Below are 17335 nucleotides of genomic sequence, written 5' to 3' on the forward strand. Positions count from 1 at the left end.
TAAATATAAACTTTTAATGTTGAGCACCTGATTCTCAAAGTGGACATATTCCAAACACTATAATGAAAATAAAATGATCTTTTCTACCTTTGTTGTCTGGTGACTTTTTCTGATCATGTTGGCCCAGTATCCAATTCTGCTGCTATCTGTCCTCAGTGCAGGTCAGGAAGTCATCCTCGTTAAATATCTCCCTGGCAACCCAGGACACCTCCAGCCAACCCCCCCTCCCCCACTCTCCCAGCAGTAAGGTAAACAAACCATAAACCAATTTCTACAACTGATTACACACAAGGCTAGAGGGCTTTCACTGCAGCTCCTGCTGTGAGGATGGAGGTAAATCAACAATTTAAACCCCTCAGAGCACAGCAGGGGAGGCTTAGCCTGTCCACGCCTCTTATACCAGGCGCCTATGCTACCACCCTGCAACTTTAGTTCATGTCCTCTAGTTTTACCATTTCCTCTTCTCTGGCACTAACTACTTGGCACAGGATGGTGGAGTAGCCTAATGATTAGCACAGTGGACTATAGAAAGGCAGCAAATCAAATCAATGACTTTACTGAGTATGGACTGAACAATCTAGTCATTGACGAACCCCCCCCCCCCCCCCCCCCCCCCGCTGATGACCCTCTCGACCCCCCACCTGCTGCCCACACGCCGTCGCCTACCTTTGCTGGCGGGGGACCTCAACCCCGCTGTCACGTCTGTGGCCGTGACCACCCTCATACTTACCCTGTTTCTGGGAGTCAGTGGCTGTGCTGGCTTCTGCTTGTCTCTGTGTCTGTCTCTGTCTTAGTTTCTCTCTGGCTCTGTGTGCTGATTGCCCTACTGAATCTCACCTGTGTGGGCTTTGCCTCTTCCAAGATGGCTGCCGCTTCCTCCTGCTTGCCAGTATCCAAGATGGCTCCCGCTGTTCCTTCCTATGGGATGACTGCTTTGTGTGTCAAGCCTCTGTTTGGTTGCAAGGTGATTGCTGCACCTGTGGCTCTGGTGTTGAAGGGCTTTATTAGTGACTTGGAAACTACAGTCCTGGCCTTTGCATTGCCATTTCCTCGGCAGTGCCTTAGGTCCCGAGGTTAGTGTGCTGTTAGCACCGTTTGCTTTCCTTGTCTTTTGCTCTGTGGGTTTTCTGCCCTTCTGTGTTTATTGTTCTGTGGGCTTCCAGCCCTTCTGTGTTATTTGCTCTGTGGGTCTCCTACCCTTCTGTGGGTTTTCAGCCCTTCTGTGTTTATCGCTTGTGGGTTTCCAGCCCTTCTGTGTTTATAGCTCTGTAGGGTTTCAGCCCTTCTGTGTTTATTGCTCTGTGGGTCTCCTACCCTTCTGTGGGTTTTCAGCCCTTCTGTGTTTATCGCTTGTGGGTTTCCAGCCCTTCTGTGTTTATAGCTCTGTAGGGTTTCAGCCCTTCTGTGTTTATTGCTCTATGGGTTTCCTACCCTTCTGTGTCTAGCTCTGGTAGTTCTCTGTGTCTGTTTCCAGTGCATGACTTGTTAGCTTGGGCACAGCTTTGTTGTTAGCTGGTGTATAGCTTTACTAAGTCTCCTGAGGTTGCTCTGTGTATGTTTCCAGTGCATGACTTGTTAGCTTGGGCACAGCTTTGTTGTTAGCTGGTGTATAGCTTTTCTAAGTCTCCTGAGTTTGCTCTGTGTATGTTCCTGTGTATGACTGGTTGCCCGGGTATAGCGTTCCTATTAGCCTGGGTACAGTCTACTAGTCATTGTGTTGATTCCTGCTGACTGCCAGAACCCGGACAGTTCCTGCTTGTCTGCCTTGCCTTCTCCTAGGTGCCGGGGGGCACTCCTGGATCTTCATTCCTGCTGTTCCTGTAAGTCCTACCGGCTGCCAGAACCTGAGGGCTCAACCCGAGGGGGAAGGCAGTCAAGTGTAGGTGAAGCCTAGGTCCAGGGTGTTCCAGTTCCGCTCCAGTGTGTTCCAGTCCAGCGGGTTTCACTCCTGTATGTTCCTGTCCAGTGGGGCCACTCCAGTGTGTCCAGTCCAGCGGGCCCCACTCCAGTGCGCACCTGTCCGGTGCGTTCCAGTTCCGAGTATTCCAGTGTAGAACTCCAGTCCGGAGTTCCGGTCCAGTCTTGTCTTATCTCTACCTTGTAGGTGATCTTGCCTGCCACTGCCGCTCCACGGTAGTGGTCCAAGGACTCACGAAACCAGTGCTCCCGGGGAAGAAGCCTGACAGTGTGCCAAGGTCCTCGTGCACGTGACAGAATGCAAAGGCCATGAGTCCGGCAAGGTCATCCGCCCAGCGGGGACTACCGTCCATGTCCGAGTTCCTCACGAACCATCCGGAGGTAGTCCTTAATTTGTGGTCCGATCCCTATATCAACCCAATTTTTTCTGTGAATCGTTTTTTGACCCTCCGCGACTACCGGAAGAAACTTTTGTCTGATCCAACCCTGAGAGATACTTTGGAGGCGGCAGCTGAGCGAAAGCGTCTCCAGAGGTGTAGGGTCCGTCATAGCCCAGTTTCGGATATTGATCCGTTGACTCAGCTTTATGAATACCGCTACAGACTCCTCGAGGAGCCAGCCCTGCGGGATACTCCAGAAGCGGAGGCTGAACGAATACGCTGTGGAAGGCCCATGCTTGGGGCTTCCCAGCGGGTGGTACAGAACAATCGGGGTGCCCCTCGCAGTTCAGCTCCGGTTCGGGATGTCAAGTCCAGCCAAGCTCCTAAGCCGGTCCGAGGGGTACTTCCTACCAAGCCCCTGACCCCAGTTCAAGTAGCGCGGCCGCTTAAGAGCCTGAGTCCAGTCCAGGGGATGCTTCATACTGAACCTCCAATTCAAGTCCAAGTAACGATGCCACTTAAGGCTCCGAGGCCAGTCCGAGGGAGGCTTTCGATGGAGCCTCAGATTCCTATGCAAGTGGCGCTCCAGGTCGAGCCTCCAGTCCTCGTTCAAGTGGCACGCCCTTTGAAGTCTCCGAGTCCAGTCCGAGGGAAGCCTTCGATGGAGCCTCAGATTCCTGTGCAAGTGGCGCTTCGGGTCCAGTCTCCGGTTCTTGTTCAAGTGACCCGTCCAGTCAAGCCACTGAGTCCAGTTCGAGGGGGGCTTCTAACCAAGCCTCCGATGCCAGTCCACAGGGTGGTTCAGGTGGCACCTCCGCTTCCAGTCCAGAGGGCACCTCCTATCAAGCTCCTAAGGCCAGTTCGAGTGGTGCTTCAGACCGAGCCTCAGTTAAAGTCCAGTTCGCGGGGCGCTCCCAGCCAAGCTCCTGAGTCCAGTTTGAGGGGCCCTGCCAGTCAAGACTCTGATTCCAGTCCGGGTCCCAGTCCCGGTTCAACTTCTGTTCCAAGTTCCAGTTCCAGCCAAGATGCTGAGTCTGGATCGAGTTGTAGTTCCAGTCAAGATGCTGAATCTGCACCGAGTGCAGAGGTCAGCCAAGATATTGAGTCTGCTCTTGAGGATGAGATGACGTTCCAAGAGGACTATGAGAGACCTTGTTTTGATTCAGCCTGGGAGAAGACCTCCGAAGCAATAGCTGAGAGAAGGTGTGTTCAACGGCTTGGGGCCCGGAGAAACCCATTTTCTGCATTTCAGCCTGCTAGCATGCTCTGGGGATACCAGGGCCGTCTCCTCTTGAACCCTGCTCGGCAGATGCCGCCTGAAGCTAATGTTAGAGAGATGTCCCAGTCCGGCCAGAGGGGTGCGTCCAGCCCTGCAGCTGAATCTCTTCCAAGTTCCAGTTCCAGCCAAGATGCTGAGTCTGTTCCAAGTTCCAGTTGCAGCCAAGATGCTGACCCTGCTCCGAGCTCCAGTTCCAGCCAAGATGCTGAGCCAGTTCCAAGTTCCAGTTCCAGCCAAGATGCTGACCCTGCTCCGAGCTCCAGTTCCAGCCAAGATGCTGAGTCTGTTCCAAGTTCCAGTTCCAGCCAAGATGCTGACCCTGCTCCGAGTTCCAGTTCCAGCCAAGATGCTGAGCCAGTTCCAAGTTCCAGTTCCGGCCAAGATGCTGACCCTGCTCCGAGCTCCAGTTCCAGCCAAGATGCTGAGTCCGTTCCAAGTTCCACTTCCAGCCAAGATGCTGACCCTGCTCCGAGCTCCAGTTCCAGCCAAGATGCTGACCCTGCTCCGAGCTCCAGTTCCAGCCAAGATGCTGAGTCCGTTCCTAGTTCCACTTCCAGCCAAGATGCTGAGCCTGCTCTGAGTTCCAGTTCCAGTCAAGCTTCTGACGCCCGCCTGGGTCCCAGGCCCGGTTTGCTTTTTGACTCTAGTCCGGGTCCCAGTCTCGGTTTGCTTCCTGAGTTCAGTCTGGGTTCCCTCGGAGAAGGGTGCCTTTTGAATGTGGTTCCTCTTGATGCATCCAAGTTCCTGAGTTGGCCCAGCGGTGATTGGAAGGAGCCTCCTGTTGACAAGTTCCGCTCCTGTCTGCCAGTTTTGAACTTCTTTGTGACTTCCAGTCCAGTGATCCATGTCTGGGGGTTGAAACCGATCAGAAGGTTTCACCACAGTTACCCCTGGACACCTGACCTCCTCAGGGAGACCGAGAGGGGGGTCTTGAGGAGGGGGTACTGTCACGTCTGTGGCCGTGACCACCCTCATACTTACCCTGTTTCTGGGAGTCAGTGGCTGTGCTGGCTTCTGCTTGTCTCTGTGTCTGTCTCTGTCTTAGTTTCTCTCTGGCTCTGTGTGCTGATTGCCCTACTGAATCTCACCTGTGTGGGCTTTGCCTCTTCCAAGATGGCTGCCGCTTCCTCCTGCTTGCCAGTATCCAAGATGGCTCCCGCTGTTCCTTCCTATGGGATGACTGCTTTGTGTGTCAAGCCTCTGTTTGGTTGCAAGGTGATTGCTGCACCTGTGGCTCTGGTGTTGAAGGGCTTTATTAGTGACTTGGAAACTACAGTCCTGGCCTTTGCATTGCCATTTCCTCGGCAGTGCCTTAGGTCCCGAGGTTAGTGTGCTGTTAGCACCGTTTGCTTTCCTTGTCTTTTGCTCTGTGGGTTTTCTGCCCTTCTGTGTTTATTGTTCTGTGGGCTTCCAGCCCTTCTGTGTTATTTGCTCTGTGGGTCTCCTACCCTTCTGTGGGTTTTCAGCCCTTCTGTGTTTATCGCTTGTGGGTTTCCAGCCCTTCTGTGTTTATAGCTCTGTAGGGTTTCAGCCCTTCTGTGTTTATTGCTCTATGGGTTTCCTACCCTTCTGTGTCTAGCTCTGGTAGTTCTCTGTGTCTGTTTCCAGTGCATGACTTGTTAGCTTGGGCACAGCTTTGTTGTTAGCTGGTGTATAGCTTTACTAAGTCTCCTGAGGTTGCTCTGTGTATGTTTCCAGTGCATGACTTGTTAGCTTGGGCACAGCTTTGTTGTTAGCTGGTGTATAGCTTTTCTAAGTCTCCTGAGTTTGCTCTGTGTATGTTCCTGTGTATGACTGGTTGCCCGGGTATAGCGTTCCTATTAGCCTGGGTACAGTCTACTAGTCATTGTGTTGATTCCTGCTGACTGCCAGAACCCGGACAGTTCCTGCTTGTCTGCCTTGCCTTCTCCTAGGTGCCGGGGGGCACTCCTGGATCTTCATTCCTGCTGTTCCTGTAAGTCCTACCGGCTGCCAGAACCTGAGGGCTCAACCCGAGGGGGAAGGCAGTCAAGTGTAGGTGAAGCCTAGGTCCAGGGTGTTCCAGTTCCGCTCCAGTGTGTTCCAGTCCAGCGGGTTTCACTCCTGTATGTTCCTGTCCAGTGGGGCCACTCCAGTGTGTCCAGTCCAGCGGGCCCCACTCCAGTGCGCACCTGTCCGGTGCGTTCCAGTTCCGAGTGTTCCAGTGTAGAACTCCAGTCCGGAGTTCCGGTCCAGTCTTGTCTTATCTCTACCTTGTAGGTGATCTTGCCTGCCACTGCCGCTCCACGGTAGTGGTCCAAGGACTCACGAAACCAGTGCTCCCGGGGAAGAAGCCTGACAGTGTGCCAAGGTCCTCGTGCACGTGACACCCGCCAGCCGAGCCAAGGTCCTCTTCTTCCCATTCCCGCGCAAGGCTTCGTTCTAGTCTCACGTCCTGCACATTGTACATGCAGGACGTCAGACTAGAACGAAGCCTTGCTTGGGATTGGGAAGAAGAGGACCTCGGCTCGGCTGGCGGGAATTGGGGTCCCCCGCCAGCAAAGGTAGGCGATGGCGGGTTGGCGGCGGGAGGGGGGTCGAGAGGGTCATCGGCAGTGGGGTCCAGGGGCAAATCTATGGGAGCCCAGGCCCCCGTGACCCCATACTGGCTACGCCACTGCCTGAAAGTAAAACACATCATGTAACATGTCTGTGTGAAAACTGCAGGGAGAATGCTGAACATACCCCTAACAGTTACCACAGAGCCTTTGCACTTAAGGCATGTTGCTTTTGGCTGTTAACCATATTGGACTAGATTCTATAAATAGCACCTCAGAAATCAGCACTGAAAAAAATAGCACTTAGTGCTATTCTATAAACCACGCTGAAAGATAGGCATGTTTTATAGAATAGTGCTTAGTGCCAGGAAACGCAACAACATTTAAGTAAAACCATTTATACCAATAAAAACTTGGCATAAATCCCCCTAATTCTATAACAATGTGCATAAATTGCAGGAACGCCCCTGACCCGCCCATGAGCCTCCCATGGCCACACCCTTTTTTGAGGACAACGCATTAGAATTTACTCACACCTCTTTATAGAATACACTTAAAAAGATGCACATATAAATTCAAATTATTGGTATTTAGTAGAACTGCACGTTAATCACTGTTAACGGTGCAATTAACTCATGCCAATGTGTGGGAAAATGTGGGATACAAATGCAACAAATAAATAAATTAATTGCAATTTAAAAATTTAATCACTGCCTCCTCCCTCCCACGCCTGCTTGCATGCACGGTCAGTCTGGCATCTCTTCCTACCCCCAGACCACCAGTGGCTCTATCTCCCCTCCCTTTCCCACCCAGTCTACCATTAACATTGAGTAGGTCTTCGGCCCTGCAGCCACGGCAGCCACACTAAAAAACTGCCTGTGGCCTACACTGGGCCTTTCCTCTGACCCATCCCAAACAGGAAGTTGCATCAGAAGAAGGTGGGATGGGTCGTAGAGAAGGTCCGGTGCAGGCCAAAATCTGCTTTTCAGTATGGCTTTCTCAACTGCAGGGCCGAAGACTTACTCAATGCTAAAATAAACCGGGTGGGAAGAGGAGGAGAGAGACAGTTGCGGGTGGTCCAATGGGAGAGAGAGAGAGAGAACCACATGCAGCAGCAGTGGGTGGGGGAAAAAGGGAGAGAGAACATCGGGTGGCCAGAAGAGGGAGGGGGGAAGAGAGAACCTCAGGTGGCTGGGGGAAGAGGGAGAGAGAATGTCAAGTGTACCCGCTCCGCCGAACGCCTCTGGCGGAAATCTCGGGCCCTTGCTGATTTCTTACACTTTAAGTTCATGCTGACCTCCTTCCAATCTGCTCTTTTACGTGCCAAACAGGATTATTATATCCAACTGACCAACTCTCTTGGCTCTAATCCTCGACTTCTCTTCACCACATTGAACTCTCTCCTCAAGGTGCCCCCTCCCCCAACTCCCCCTTCATTATCTCCTCAGACCCTTGCTGAATTCTTTCACAACAAGGTTCAAAAGATAAACCTTGCTTTCTCTACCTCACCAGCTCTCCCTCCACTAGTCCATTCCCCTCTCTCTCCTTCCCCTCTCTCTCCTTCCCCTCATTCCCTTTCCTCCTTTCCTGAAGTTACTATTGAGGAAACTACACTTCTCCTTTCTTCCTCAAAATGTACCACCTGTTCCTCTGATCCCATTCCCACCCACCTTCTTAATGCCATCTCTCCTACTCTTATTCCTTTTATCTGTCACATTCTCAACCTCTCACTTTCCACTGCGACTGTCCCTGCTGCCTTTAAACATGCTGTGGTCACACCTCTCCTTAAGAAGCCTTCACTTGACCCTACTTGTCCCTCTAATTACCGACCCATCTCCCTCCTTCCTTTTCTCTCCAAATTACTTGAGCGTGCTGTTCACCGCCGCTGCCTTGATTTTCTCTCCTCACATGCTATTCTTGACCCACTACAATCTGGTTTTCGCCCTCTCCACTCAACCGAAACTGCACTTACTAAAGTCTCCAATGACCTATTACTGGCTAAATCCAGAGGTCAATATTCCATCCTCATTCTTCTTGATCTTTCCGCTGCTTTTGACACTGTCGATCACAGCATACTTCTCGATACCCTGTCCTCACTTGGATTCCAGGGCTCTGTCCTTTCCTGGTTCTCTTCCTACCTCTCCCTCCGCACCTTTAGTGTTCACTCTGGTGGATCCTCTTCTACTTCTATCCCTCTGCCTGTCGGCGTACCTCAGGGTTCTGTTCTTGGTCCCCTCCTCTTTTCTATCTACACTTCTTCCCTTGGTTCATTAATCTCATCCCATGGCTTTTCCTACCATCTCTATGCTGATGACTCCCAAATCTACCTTTCTACCCCTGATATCTCACCTTGCATCCAAACCAAAGTTTCAGCGTGCTTGTCTGACATTGCTGCATGGATGTCTCAACGCCACCTGAAATTAAATATGACCAAAACCGAACTTCTCATTTTCCCCCCAAACCCACCTCCCCGCTCCCCCCGTTTTCTATTTCTGTTGATGGCTCTCTCATTCTCCCTGTCTCCTCAGCTCGAAACCTTGGGGTCATCTTTGACTCTTCTCTCTCCTTCTCTGCTCATATCCAGCAGACCGCCAAGACCTGTCATTTCTTTCTTTACAACATCCGTAAAATCCGCCCCTTTCTTTCCGAGCACTCTACCAAAACCCTTATCCACACCCTTGTCACCTCTCGTTTAGACTACTGCAATCTGCTTCTTGCTGGCCTCCCACTTAGTCACCTCTCCCCTCTCCAGTCGGTTCAAAACTCTGCTGCCCGTCTCATCTTCCGCCAGGGTCGCTTTACTCATACTACCCCTCTCCTCAAGACCCTTCACTGGCTCCCTATCCGTTTTCGCATCCTGTTCAAACTTCTTCTACTAACCTATAAATGTATTCACTCTGCTGCTCCCCAGTATCTCTCCACACTTGTCCTTCCCTACACCCCTTCCCGTGCACTCCGCTCCATGGATAAATCCTTCTTATCTGTTCCCTTCTCCACTACTGCCAACTCCAGACTTCGCGCCTTCTGTCTCGCTGCACCCTACGCCTGGAATAAACTTCCTGAGCCCCTACGTCTTGCCCCATCCTTGGCCACCTTTAAATCTAGACTGAAAGCCCACCTCTTTAACATTGCTTTTGACTCGTAACCACTTGTAACCACTCGCCTCCACCTACCCTCCTCTCTTCCTTCCCGTTCACATTAATTGATTTGATTACTTTATTTATTTTTTGTCTATTAGATTGTAAGCTCTTTGAGCAGGGACTGTCTTTCTTCTATGTTTGTGCAGCGCTGCGTATGCCTTGTAGCGCTATATAAATGCTAAATAGTAGTAGTAGTAGTAGTAGAGAGAGACAGAATCTTGGGTGGCTGGAGTGAGGGAGGGAGAGAGAGAGACAGAGAGAGAACCTTGGATGGCTGGGGTGGGGGAAGGGAGAGAGAATGTCAGGAAGCTGGAAGGGGAGGGAGAGAGAGAGAACCTTGGGTGGCTGGGGAGAAGGGAGAGAGGGAGAGAAAGCCTCAGGTACCCGGGGGAGAGAGAGAGAGAACCTCAGGTGGTCAGAGGGAGGGAGAGAGAACCTTGGGTGGCCAGGGGGAGGGGGAGAAAGCACTATGGGAAGGGCTAAAAGAGGAGGGAGAGATGATGCTGGACTGTGCACAGGATGGGGGAAGGGGAAAATAGGAGAGAGATGCCAAATTGAGGGAGAGAAGGATGGAGGGAGGGAAGTTGAGAGAGAAGAGAGAGGGTGCGAGTGATAATAGGCCTGGGGTGGAGAAGTTGGAGGGACGGAAGAAAAAGAGAGAGATGTTGGACTTGGGGGGGGGGGGGGTTGGAAACGAGGGAAGAGAGAAAATAGACAATGGACCTGGGTGTAGAGGGATGGAAGGGAGAGAGAGAGTGGAACGTGAAGGCAGGAGAAAGGAAGATGTTGGGCTTTTAATCAGTGGCATAGCCAGAGGGGAGGGGAGAGGCCTTGGAGACCTAGCCCCCCTCCTTTGGGCTCATGACTCCTCCAAAGCTGTGGTACCAGTTCACTGGCTGGTGGGGTAGCTCAAGCCCCACCAGTTGAAGAAATCCACTGCCTGAGTCACCCCCTTCCTCCTTGTACTGCATCAGGAGCGAGGAAGTCAGCAGGTTGCCTCCAGCCACCAACTCTTCCACTCCCCAAGCATGCTCAGTTTGTGCATGAACTGAGCTTGTTCGGCACCCTGATGACTTCCTCACTCTTGAGGCAGTACAAAGAGGAAGGGGGCCACTTTGGTAGTGAATTTCTTTGACTGACTATGCTTCAGCATCCCCACCAGCAAAGGTATGATATCTAATAAGGGGGCAGAGTCAGTGAGTGCCCCCCCCCCCCCCCCCCCCGATGGACTGCTGGCTATACCCCACCTTTAATCGCATGAATAATTGTGAGATTAAAATATTTAATCCCGCAATGAATCGCGATTAAACATTTTAATTGAACTGCAGCCCTATCGATTAGTGATAATTGCTTGTTATTGCCAAATTATCGGCAATGATTGGTTTGTTATTAAGTTGCATGCACAAATTAGGCACCTACTTTCCTTTTTAGTATACTAGTATAACTGGGTATAAATATCCGCATATGTGCATAGGCGTGAGCACTCACATCAGCCATACAGCACCTAAATGTCAGTGATATATATGTAATTTATATTTTCTAAGTTACATGTTTAAATCTCGCCTGGATGAGGACAGGCTAAACTATAGGAATCACATAACAAAGTACTGACAAGTCTTAACAGCAGCCGAAAAACAAGATTTCTCTTAATAAATCCAACAGGCTGCCAATTCAAACAAGCACCTGTTCAGCAAAGTAAACAGCCCACTGAAACTCCAACAGAACCAACCTGCCCAGTCACAACTGAGCTACAATGATTTTGCTGCATACTTTGCCAACAAAATTAAAAGTCTCTACCAGGATTTACAGGCAGTCCCACCCAGTCTCCAATCAGCTAACCTAGAATACACAAACTTGCCCCTCCTGACACAGACATATGGGACTCTTTTAACCCAATAACAGATAAAGGCCTTGACAAAATCCTAAGAAACCTTCAACCAACTACCTGCTCCCTCGACCCCTGCCCATCAAGTATGGGCCTCATAGAAGGCGGCACAAAAATTGTGAACTCCTTTCTTTCTAATGGGCAACTACCAACAGCATTAAAAAGGGCAGTGGTGCGACCTTTGCTAAGAAAGACAAACTTGAAAATTACCAGCCAGTAAAAACAGTCAGATACTGTTACTAATATACCATGCCACATGGATAGAAAAAAGTAGCCCCGCCCCCCCCCCCAGCCATCCCCACAAGGCAGCACTTTTTTCTGGGGTCATCCATAGGCAGAAGTTTATCCTATCCCCTACCCCTACAGCAGAGCCACCGAGGGGGGGGGGCAGGAGGGGCAAAATTCCCCAGGCCCAGGGAATCCAAGGAGAGCCCGGCGCCAGGGTCTCTCGCCCTCTCCTGCTCTCAGGCCGCTGGCACTGCAGTCCCCAGTCTCCACATACCTACGTTCAACTCCCTTCTGTCTGCCATCCGACCCCCATTCATTAAAAAAAAAAAATCTCGAATTCAGCAGCGCAGCGCCTTCTGTGTGAAAGCGGCAGATCACCTTTGGCGGGCCTTCCTTCACTATGTCCCGCCCTCCTGTGATATAACTCTTATTTCCGCGAGGGTGGGATGCAGTGAGGGAAGGCCCACCCGAGGCGATCTGCCGCTTTCACACAGAAGGCGCTGCACTGCTGAATTCAAGATTTTTTTTTTTTTTAATGAATGGGGGTCAGATGGCAGACAGAAGGGAGTTGAACGTAGGTAGGTGGAGACTGGGGACTGCAGTGCCAGCGGCCTGGGAGCAGGAGAGGGAGGCGACAGCAGTAGCAATTGGGGGGAGGCAGAGGCAGGGGCAGGGCTGCGGCAATCCTTGGGGGGGGGGGGGGGGCTGGGGCGGCCTTGCCCAAGGCCTGGCTCAGTCTCTCAGTGGCCCTGCCCTAAAGGCAGTACTTGACAGCACTTAGCCCCGGGGTGGCTCAAGGTAGTCTGCTTTTTGATATGAAGGATGAGGTGGAATTCACATCCCAAGGCTCTCCAAAGAGAAGGCCCTCTGAATACTCTGTTTAGAAAGGAGAGTTAGTAGGTCCCCTTACAAGTCAGGCAGTTGTCCCAAGGAAAAATAAATAATGCAATTTATATGCCCAAGCTTTACTTCAGAAACGTAAGCTTTATCAGCAAAAATTGTTTGAGATAAATTATGTTGCCTGGAACTCTAATATAAAAAATACAGGCCCCTGGCTCTGCATTGATACAGTGTTAAAAGCAATCATACATTCTGCATCCACAGAAGTCTCTCTCACATGCACTAGGGTATGTTCTTATAAAATTCACTATATATATAAAAATCTGATTCTAGTTTCATCTCAGTAGCAACAACATAACCCCACTCCAGCAGTAGAGCTATTATGAATGAATACAAAACCCTACAAAATTAAAATCTATTATTCCATATCAGCACCGACAAGGACCTTCCAAGGAAAAGGAAGCATCATAAATATCACAGTGATCCCTACTGAGCTAACTGAACAAGCTGGAATACTATATCAGAATAACTGACCCCAGTCACACATGCAGAACACAAATAGACCCTCTCTAAGTACAGAATGTAACCACAAACTAAAAGTAAAAATATGTAGACAAAATTAATGTGAAACTTCAACAAGTCAGATTCTGCATGCAGCACAACACCAGAGAAACAGAAAGAGATGCATTTGCTCCTGTAATGAGCAACATATAAAGATAACAGATCACAAGTACCAAAACTGACACATTCCAATCAATAAATGGAAAATGCAGTTATTTTTCTACCTTTTTGGTCTGGTATTTTTTTCTAATCATATTGGTCCTAGTTTCTGCTTCTTCTTTCTTCTATCCTCTTAGTGTGCTGTCCAGGGCACCCTGTCCATTTGCCATTTCTTTTCTATATTCCTATCTTCTTCATTTCCTCATTGATTTTTTACACTCAGCTTTCTCCAATTTATTTTCTGTCTCTCAAATTTCATGTCTCCTTCTCATCCTCCAGTCTTCAAGCTCCATTTTTTACTGTTTCTATCTAGCTCTCCATCTCTCCCCCACCCTTGTCAAACACCATATAAGGCATCTCTCCTGTGTTCCCTTTCCTCATGTCCAGTTATCTCTCCCTGATCTTCCCTGTCACCTATCTCCATGTTCAGTACGTCCTCCCATCTCCCTTTCCACTATGTCCAGCAATCCCCCCCCCCCAATTTCCCATGTTCCTCCATTTCCAGCATCTCCCCTTGATCTTCCCTTGTACCTTCCTCTATGCCAAGTACATCCTCCCATCTACTTTTCCACTATGTTAAGTGTCTTCCCCTGATCTCCCCTTCCACTTGGTCTCCTCTCCAGCATTTTCTCCTGATGTCTCTTTTCACATGGCCTCCTCTCTAGCATCTTCCGCTGATCTCTCCTTCCAACCACCTCTCTCTAGCATCTTCCCGAACTCTCCTTCTACCTGCCTCCTCTCCAGCATTTTCCTCCAATCTCTCCTTCCACCCATCTTCTCTCCAGTGTCTTTCCAAATCTCTCCTTCCACCCACTATCCCATTTGGGTACAGGGTGGGATGGGGGGAGGGAAGGAGGTGTTAGCTGCTTGTGTCCTAGATACCGGGCAGCTGTGAAGGGGCAATCCAGTGGGGCTGGACTGAGTGCTTTACTGTCCCTCCCTTGTGTGTTCCAGGATCAATCTCTCTTTCTCTTTCTTTCTCTCTCTCTGCTTCTTCTTCTTCCCCATTCTGCTTTGTCCTTTCTTGCCCCCCCCCCCCCCGCATCTGATCCCTCCCCTCAGACCTGCCCTAGTCTCACAGCTCCTTCCCAGTGCAGACACTGTGAACATGAACTAGAAATGGTGGGCACAGAGCCTCATGCTGTAGTGCTTCCAGCCAGGTTCACTAGAACCGTCCTCGGTAGCAGGAAGTGCATCGGAGGGAGCAGTCCGGCAGAGCCCCACTGGAAGTGTTGAAGTACAGGACTCTGTACCAGCTGTTTTTAGTTCCTGCTTATCGTGGCTCTACTGGGAAGGAGCTGCAGGACTAGGACAGGTTTGAAGGGAGGCAGTGGATGTGGGAGGGGGGGCAAGAAGGGACAAAGCAGAACAAGGAAGAAGAAGGAAAAGGAGAGTGAAATACTGGAATGTGTTGAGCAGGGAAGGGAGAGTAAGGCACTCAGTCCAGCGACATTTTTGGGGGGGGACAATGCCTCTCCTCACACACCCCCAAACTACACCCATGCACCAGCTGCAGTTGGCTCAGAATGCTGCAGCAATAGAAGGTTGTGAGGTGACCACATCACACCATTTTTGCATAAACTTCACTGGCTACCAGTACAGTATAGAGCCAAATTTAAAACTGTCTGTTTGACCTTCAAGGCCCTGAAAGAAAATGGCCCCGAGTACTTGAAGAACAGCATCTCCCTCTATACAACTTCAAGGTCACTAAGGTCCTCCCAAGAAGTTTCCCTAACCACACCCTCTCTAAAGAACATCACATGATGTGATACCCACAAGCGAGCCTTCTCTGGAGTAGCCCCCACACTCTGGAATTCACTCCCTTAAAGACTTCACTTAACACAAGACTACCTCTACTTCAGGAAGCAGGTGAAAGCTTGGCTCTTCAACCAGGCCTTTAACGGAAAAAGTAAATGGGAAGAAGTAAATGACACCGACTGCACATAGTATAGCAGGACATGTTTATCCACTCCTACCCTAGCCAAGATCATGTGCAAGTACCTTTCTGACCTCTTTTGCAACTCCTTTTAACTAGTCCCTTAATTTCTTACTCCTGTTGCTCTATCTTACCTATATATATGTTCCATCTTTGCTTACATCCTAGGCTATCTATTAAAATGTTTTATTGTGTATTGTGTTGGCATTGTAAAAGTAGCATAATATGCCTACTTTGTATTGTTGTTTAAATATTTTCACTGCTGTAATTTTTTATTATGTTTAACTTATTCTTGCTGTACACTGCTTTGAGTGAATTCCTTCAAAATGACAGTAAATAAACCCAAATAAATGTATTTATTTGTTACATTTGTATCCCACATATTCCCACCTATTTGTAGGCTCAATGTGGCTTACATAGTACCGGAGAGGCATTTGCATACTCCGATGAGAACAAATACAAAGTGATGTTATGGTAAGATAAAGTTCATGTGGCATGGCCACATTGGGGAAACGTACTTCGGAAGAGATGAGTTTTGCCATTATGTACTTTAGTTTTGTTGTGTTGCAGGGATCAGGCATTTAGGTTGGATCAGTGGGGTATGCCTTTTTGAACAGTTTAGGTTTTAGTGATTTTCAGAAGTTTAGGTGGTCGTACATCGTTTTAAAGGCTTTTGGTAGTGTGTTCCACAATTGTGTGCTTATGTAGAAAAAGCTAAATGCGTAGGTTGATTTGTATTTAAGTCCTTTGCTGCTTGGGTAGTGCAGATTTAGATATGATCATGTTGATTCTGTTGTGTTTCTAGTTGGTAAGTCGATCAAGTCTGTCATGTATCCCGGGGCTTCACCGTAGATAATTTTGTGGACCAGGGTGCAGATTTTGAAGGCAATGCTTTCTTTGATTGGGAGCCAGTGTAGTTTTCACGGAGGGGTTTTGCACTTTTAAATCACGTTTTTCCGGATATAAGCCTGGCTGCCGTGTTTTGAGTGGTCTGGAGTTTATTTAATGTTTGTTCTTTGCATCCTGCATAAATTCCATTGCAGTAGTCTACGTGGCTTAGACCATTGATTGTATCAGGTTGCGGAATTTATCCCTCGGGAAGAATTGTTTCAGGCGTTTGAGTTTCCACATTGAGTGGAACATTTTCTTTGTTGTGAATGCCGCTTGGCTCTCTAGTGTTAAGTTGCGGTCTATTGTAACTCCGAGGATTTTCAGGCTGTCTGATATAGGAAGGGTGTGGTCTGGGGTGTTGATGCTTGTGGGGTTGTCTGCACTGTGTTGGGATGAGAGGATGAGTCAGTGAGTTTTTTCTTTATTGAGTTTTAGTTGAAATGCATTTGCCCAAGAGTCCATGATGTTCAAGCTGAGCTTGATTTCGTTGGTGATTTCTGTCAGATTGGTATTGCACGAAATGTGTATTATGACATTGTCTGCATATATGGAAGTGTTAAGGCCTTGGTTGGATAAGGACTTGGCTAGTGGGGTCATCATTAGGTTGAGGAGTATCGGTGATAGCTGTGATCCTTGCGGTACTCCACAGTCTACTTTCCACGGTGGTGATATGCTTGAGTTTGATTTCACTTGGTATGTTCTTGTGGTTAAGAAGCTCCACCCATGTGTAAACCCTACTACAACTTATATGTTACATAAAAATATATACATAGTTATAGAATAGCACTTTTGCCTATATATATAAGTGGTGTGTAAATGTTAGTGCCCATTTTATTGAATTAACAACTACTGTTTGTGCTAATATATTTGAGAATCACTGGGCCGCAATACTGGGTTTGGGGCATGTAAAGGGGTTGTGGGTCTCTGAGGTATTTTTCTGGCTTGGGGTAATGGATGTATTAGAAGATGAGAACAGTAATCCCAGCTTTTGACTGGGGTTATTTTATCATCATTTTATGCCCATAATTTGACTTGTGTGCACTGAGTGCACTCTGCAAGTCACATTCTGGTTTTTACATATTAATGAGCTGTTTATGTGCATTTCCAATTAAGCTACTAAGTAGCAAATTTAAAATAAACTAGAGAAAATATTTCTTCACTCAACGTGTAATTAAACGCTGTTTCACAGCCAGAGAATGTGGTAAAAGAAGTTAGCTTAGCAAGGTTTAACAAAGGTTTGGATAATTTCCTTAAAGAAAAGTCCATAATCCATTATTCAATTGGGATTATTTTACTGTGCCAGGAGCATCAGGCCTCAAGGCTGCAGCCTGATGCTCTAAGGCCAGAGACTAAAAGGCTGGTGCCATTCCCATCCCCACCCCCACTCCAAAGGGCCCTCCATCATCTTTGTGGTGATACCAGCATTTTCCTTGGTGATCCCTTGGACTTCAGGTAGAAGCGAAACCCAGTTGCTCCTGTCCTACCAGTGCCATCTCCAAAATGGCACTCCTAGTGGTAGTCTGTCCCAAAATGGCAGTTCTTATGAGGATGATGCAGTCCCACTCAAGGAAAACCAGAACCAGGAGGATGCAGATAAGTGGAA

Source organism: Microcaecilia unicolor, chromosome 2, assembly GCF_901765095.1.
Source record: "Microcaecilia unicolor chromosome 2, aMicUni1.1, whole genome shotgun sequence".
Classification (NCBI taxonomy): domain Eukaryota; kingdom Metazoa; phylum Chordata; class Amphibia; order Gymnophiona; family Siphonopidae; genus Microcaecilia; species Microcaecilia unicolor.